Raw genomic sequence first — 6,497 nt, forward strand, 5'->3', positions numbered from 1 at the left:
AGGACAAGAACTGTTTACAGTAAAAGAGAGAAGGTTATGGTCTGAAAGTGGAAAGTCATTGTTAGTAAAGTCAGAGACAGAAGAGAGTCGGGCAAAGACCAAGTCAAGGATGTTTCCCTCTTGGTGGGTAGGAGAATCAGAGAGTTGTACAAGTCCCAGAGAGGTAGTAAGTGATAAAAGCTGAGAGGCTGAAGAGGAGATGGGGGTGTTCATAGGGATGTTAAAGTCTCCCATGATGAGTGTTGGGATATAAATGATGTTAGTTAGCATACTATTAGCCATATATGATGTATGAAAGGAGTAGTAGTACTATGCTGTGCCCATCCATACAGAACAAGAGTAGTACTATTGTGCAATGCCATTAATACTGGATAGGGATAGTGCTGTGCTATACCCAAATAAAAAAGTATGAGATTATATATAACGTGATATGTAGGATAGGCGGAGTAGTACTGTGATAGATCGAAAGTAATAAAGGAGAGACAGAAGTACACTTAGCTCGCAAAATAACCTTACTTATGCAGTGTTGCCAGGGGTTAAGCAAGCCTTACTGCTGCCCGAGGCGAGCCATAGAGAGACAACACCACCCACCCATATTTGTAATATATCAGAGAGTGTCAGGACCAGATCCATCATATTGGTTTGGTGTGAAAGCAGTGCAATGCAAAATGCAAAGGGTGTGCCACCATGTAGTATAAAATGCATAGTGTGCTGCCATGTAGTATAAAATACATAGAGTACCACCATGTAGTATAAAATGCATACAACGTGCCACCATGTAGTATAAAATGCACACAACGTGCCGCCATGTAGTATAAAATGCAGTGTGCTGCCATGTAGTATAAAATGCACAGTGTGCTGCCATTTAGTATAAAATGCACATAGCGTGCCGCCATGTAGTATAAAATGCACATAGCGTGCCGCCATGTAGTATAAAATGCACATAGCGTGCCGCCATGTAGTATAAAATGTACACAGCGTGCCGCCATGTAGTATAAAATGCACAGTGTGCCGCCATGTAGTATAAAATGCACAGTGTGCCGCCATGTAGTATAAAATGCACACAGTGTGCCGCCATGTAGTATAAAATGCACACAGTGTGCCGCCATGTAGTATAAAATGCACACAGTGTGTCGCCATGTAGTAAAAAAAAGCATAGTGTGTCGCCACGTGGTATAAAATGCACAGAGTGCCGCCATGTAGTATACGATGCATACAGATTACCGCCATGTAGTATAAAATACAAAGAGTACCACCATGTAGTATGAAATAGATACAGCGTACCACCATGTAGTGTAAAATGCATACAGAGTGCCACCATGTAGTGTAAAATGCATACAGCGTGCCACCATGTAGAGTAAAATGCATACAGAGTGCTGCCATGTAGTATAAAATGCACACAGCGTGCCGCCATGTAGTATAAAATACACACAGCGTGCCGCCATGTAGTATAAAATGAACAGTGCAGCCATGTTGTATAAAATGTATACAGAGTGCCTCCATGTAGTATAAAATGCACACAATGTGCCACCATGTAGTATAAAATACATACAGTGTGCCGCCATGTGGTATAAAATGCACTGAGTGCCACCATGTACTATCAAATGCATACAGAGTAGCGCCATGTAGTATGAAAAAGATACAGCGTACCGCCATGTAGTGTAAAATGCATAGCGTGCCGCCATGTAGTATAAAATGCATAGAGTACCGCCATGTAGTATAAAATACATACAGAGTACCGCCATGTAGTATACAATGAATACAGCGCGCCGCCATGTAGTATAAAATACATAGAGATTGCCATGTAGTATAAATACATACAGCGCACCGCCATCTAGTATAAAATACATACAGAGATCGTTATGTATAGATACAGCCAGGGCTAGATTAAGGGTTGTGGGAGCCCCTGGGCGCAAAATCTGGTGGAGGCCCCTACTGAATGTAGTCCAGACAGGGAACAGCAATATACCCCCCTAGAAAATCAATCACTATATACAGCTCCCCCAGCAATTCCTATATACAATCCCCCAGCAATTCCTATATACAGCCTCCCTAGCAATCGCTATATACAGCTGCCCCAGTATATATATATTCCCACACACCACATATTACACCTATATATACAGCTGTTACATGTCATACCTCTAAATATGGCACTCCTTGTTTTTTGGTGAAAAATAGGAAGTTCTTATTTTATTTTCATTTTCATTTCAATGTTTAACGAGAAAAGCAATCCAATAATAGTTTGTGCAACGTTTCGGTCTTAAGTCAGACCTTCATCAGGCACTAAAGTGAGAACAATGGGTACATAATATCAAATGTGTATATACAATAAACAATGTACAGTTACAACAATACAGTAGCATAATACGGTCCAGCATTTAGTGTGAGTGTGGTCAGACTGCAGCCAGTGGACCGGTGCAAGTGGTTCCGAGTTCTGATGGTATGTGGGAAACGTGTAAGACAACACGGAAAGCACAAGGTAAAGTATAACTAGAAGTGAAAGCATCATGGTTAGAAAAACATATATGTCACTGGGTACATGCATCATAGTTGACATAATCATGATCATCACACATAGATGTACAGTAGATTCAGCAATGAATAGAAATCCATCTTCCGGGTGTCAACCCAGATCTATGTTAGTTATAGAGCACTTAATGGGGGTCAGAGTATGTGCTGGAGATCCCAAATGGTGAGTATGGGCAGGGGGTGGAGGAAGCAGATACTTACCGGATTGCTAGGTATATTAGGAGTAAGGATGAGGATGAGGTGCAGTGCTGTGACTGCTGCAGCGCGAAGGGTAGTGTGAAAAGCGGGTACTCCCGCTGAAGTGTAGAGCGCTGGCGTTGTGTTTGATCGCCCGGGTATAAGGGCAGCGCGGACTGGAAGTCGGAGGCCGGAAGTGACGTGCCGGCTCCGGGCCCGCCCTGTGCGTTCCAACGTGGACCGCATATGAGTGTTAGCAAAGCGGAGTGAATGAGAATTAATAAAGACCGGGTGGCCAAAGAAAGAGTAATGGAACAATGTGTACTGCAGTGTGTTTTAGTTAAAATTGTGTGTTTTATGTGAGATTGTATATCAGAGAGCGAAGAGTATGCGGCGTAAGGGAGACTGATGTCTATAGGTATGTGTGATTGAATGTGTGATGTCTATAGGTATGTGTGATTGAACGGAAATGTGTAGAAGAAGGGAAAGGGGAGAAAAAAGGGGAGAGAATTTTTTTTTAGAATAGCGTGAGAATAGAGTGACAGCACATAGAGTGGAGAGAAAAAGATATACCTTAGCAATGCGGGTTGGAGGATTCAGCGTATCTGTGGAATAAATGAGATAAGGTTAGAAATCAAGTTAGATTTTGTATTTCATATTCCCTTTTTAAACCATGTGGGGACATGGCATCTAGTCTATGAATCCAAAAGGAGTAACAGTTGTTTTATTCTGTTGCCGCCCCGTCGTGGGATAGGGATATGTTCAACTACTTGGAATTTGACCTGAGAAACTCTGTGTTTGGCCTGGTGAAAATGGTATGGTAGGGATAGCAGTAATTTGTTACAGCAGATGTCAGACTTGTGTTTGGAAATGCGATCTCGTATATGTACTGTTATGTACTATATTGTACTGTTTCGCCAACATAGACAAGACCACAGGGGCATTTAATTGTGTAAATCACAAAGGAGGATTCACATGTGAAATAATCTAGAATAGGGTATGATTTACTTGTATGAGGATGGAATATCTTGTCACCTTTTAGTACATTGCTGCATTGGGTGCAGTTGAGGCATGGAAAGGTGCCAAATTTAGGTGTACTGAGAAAACGTTGTGTAGTCCTGGGTTTGATGGGGCCCACATCAGCTTTAATCAGTTTATCTTTGAGGTTGGGTAGACGTTTATAGCATGGGCGGAAGCTGTTGGCAAATTCTGGAATATTTGGGTAACTATTTCTGAGGATAGACCAATGACTACGTATAGCTTTGTGTAGTTTGAAAATTGTGGGATGATATTAATGTACAAAATAATGCATGGTTCCTTAGTAGTGATGTTTTTCCTTGTGGATGGTGTTGTTCTGAGTGTGTGTTCCGGATAGCCACGGGATCTGAATTTTTGGCACATTTCTTTGAGACGTGTGTCTTTTTGTGTTGGATCTGTGACGATTCTATGGACACGTTGTAGCTGGGAATTGGGTAGAGATTGCTTGCATGGGTTTGGGTGACAGCTGGAGTAATGCAGGAGGCTGTTGCAGTCAGTGGGTTTTGTGTATAGGTCAGTCATGAGTAGACCCGTTGGTTCTTAATGACTGTGGTGTCTAGAAAATCAATGCGTTCTAGGCTGTAGTTGATAGTGAACTGCAGTTCTGGCCAGATCTGATTGAGGTATGTGTGAAATGCCATGAGGGTATCAAGTGGACCCCCCCATATGCAAACGATATCATCAATGTACCTCTTCCATAAGGTAACGTGTGTTTGGTAAAGCGCATTGGGGTAGACAAAACAGTCTTCAAATTCTGACATGTGGCTGTTTGCATATGGGGGGGCCACGTTGGAGCCCATGGCCGTGCCACGTATTTGTAGATAGAATGAATCCTGGAACAAAAAATAATTCTCATGCAAGACTATGGTAAGTAGGTTGAGGCAGAATTGTTTGACCTGTGGGGGATGTGACAATTTGTCCAGTAATTTAGAGACAGCAAAGATGCCTTTGTCATGTTGGATACTGGTATATAAGCTGGATACATCCCATGTTACTAGGTATGTGTTAGGAGGGACTTGTTTGAGGCTGCGAATATGTGTAAGAAAGTCATTGGTGTCTAGGAGGAATGATGGGGATAGTTTGGTGAGTGGAAAGAAGCGAGTCTGTTGAGGCGACTATAGGTCTGCCGGGTGGTTTATCAAGTCTCTTATGGATTTTGGGGAGTACGTAGATAACGGGAATGATGGGGTGTTGGTTATATAGAAAATAGTGTGTTTTCTGATCTATAACCTTGGTTTGTAAGTAGCTGTCTAGTAGACGTTTTATTTTGGTGGATAGTGTCACAGTGGGGTCATGGGTGAGTTTGCGGTAGACCTGTTCATCTGCTAATTGTGAGAGTATGTCCTTGATGTAATCTTGCCTATCCATGACCACTATGGCGCCCCCTTTGTCGGCAGGTTTGACTATTAATTTTTTGTTATCTATAAGGGAATTAAGTGCTTGATGATCAAGGTTGGAGAAGTTGTTGGGATAGTGAAGTGTCCCTCTCTCAGTTTCCCTTTTAAAATTGGTGAAAACCTTGTTCACCAGAGATATAAAGTTCTCTACTGCATGTTCTCTCTTGGGTGGCATGTCTGGATTCCTTCTGTATTAAAGAAGGTTCTAAGTCTAAGAACCGCTGCAGGTCCAATTCCAGCTGAAACGTGTTCAGCTTTTTTGCTGGACAAAAGGAGAGCCCTTTCTGTAGTAGTCCCATTTGGGCTGGGCTTAAGTTGGAGGAGATGTTAACAACCAGGGGGGTGTTGTTACCTGTGATCGTGTCGTCATGGTGAGATTCGGCATGGCGGTGGCACTGTCCGATGAGCGATTACCCATGCTTTGCTAACACTCATATGCGGTCCATGTTGGAATGCACAGGACGGGCCCGGAGCCGGCACGTCACTTCCGGCCTCCGACTCCCGGTCCGCGCTGCCCTTATACCCGGGCGATCGAACACAACGCCAGCGCTCTACACTTCAGCGGGAGTACCCGCTTTTCACACTACCCTTCGCGCTGCAGCAGTCACAGCACTGCACCTCATCCTCACTCCTAATATACCTAGCAATCCGGTAAGTATCTGCTTCCTCCCCCCCCCCCCCTGCCCATACTCGCCATTTGGGATCTCCAGCACATACTCTGACCCCCATTAAGTGCTCTATAACTAACATAGATCTGGGTTGACACCCGGAAGATGGTCTTCTATTCATTGTCTACTGTACATCTATGTGTGATGATCATGATTATGTCAACTATGATGCATGTACCCAGTGACATCCATGTTTTTCTAACCATGATGCTTTCAGTTCTAGTTATACTTTACCTTGTGCTTTCCGTGTTGTCTTACACGTTTCTGAACTCGGAACCACTTGCACCGGTCCACTGTCTGACCACACTCACACTAAATGCTGGACCGTATTATGCTACTGTATTGTTGCTACTGTACATTGTTTATTGTATATGCACATTTGACATTATGTACCCATTGTTCTCACTTTAGTGCCTGATGAAGGTCTGACTTAAGACCGAAACGTTGCACAAACTATTATTGGATTGCTTTTCTCGTTAAACATTGAAATGAAAATAAAACAAGAACTTCCTATTTTTCACCAAAAAACAAGGAGTGCCAAGTTTTTCTTCACTTATAAGTATGGTGTTGTAGCCTACTTGTGCACCCGTCAAACCCTAGACATCGAGTGACGTGTATTTCCTTTACTATACCTCTATATATGCACACGACATGTGCACACATATATACATGACAAAACACATAT

This window comes from Engystomops pustulosus, chromosome 5 (genome assembly GCF_040894005.1).
Source record: "Engystomops pustulosus chromosome 5, aEngPut4.maternal, whole genome shotgun sequence".
NCBI lineage: Eukaryota > Metazoa > Chordata > Amphibia > Anura > Leptodactylidae > Engystomops > Engystomops pustulosus.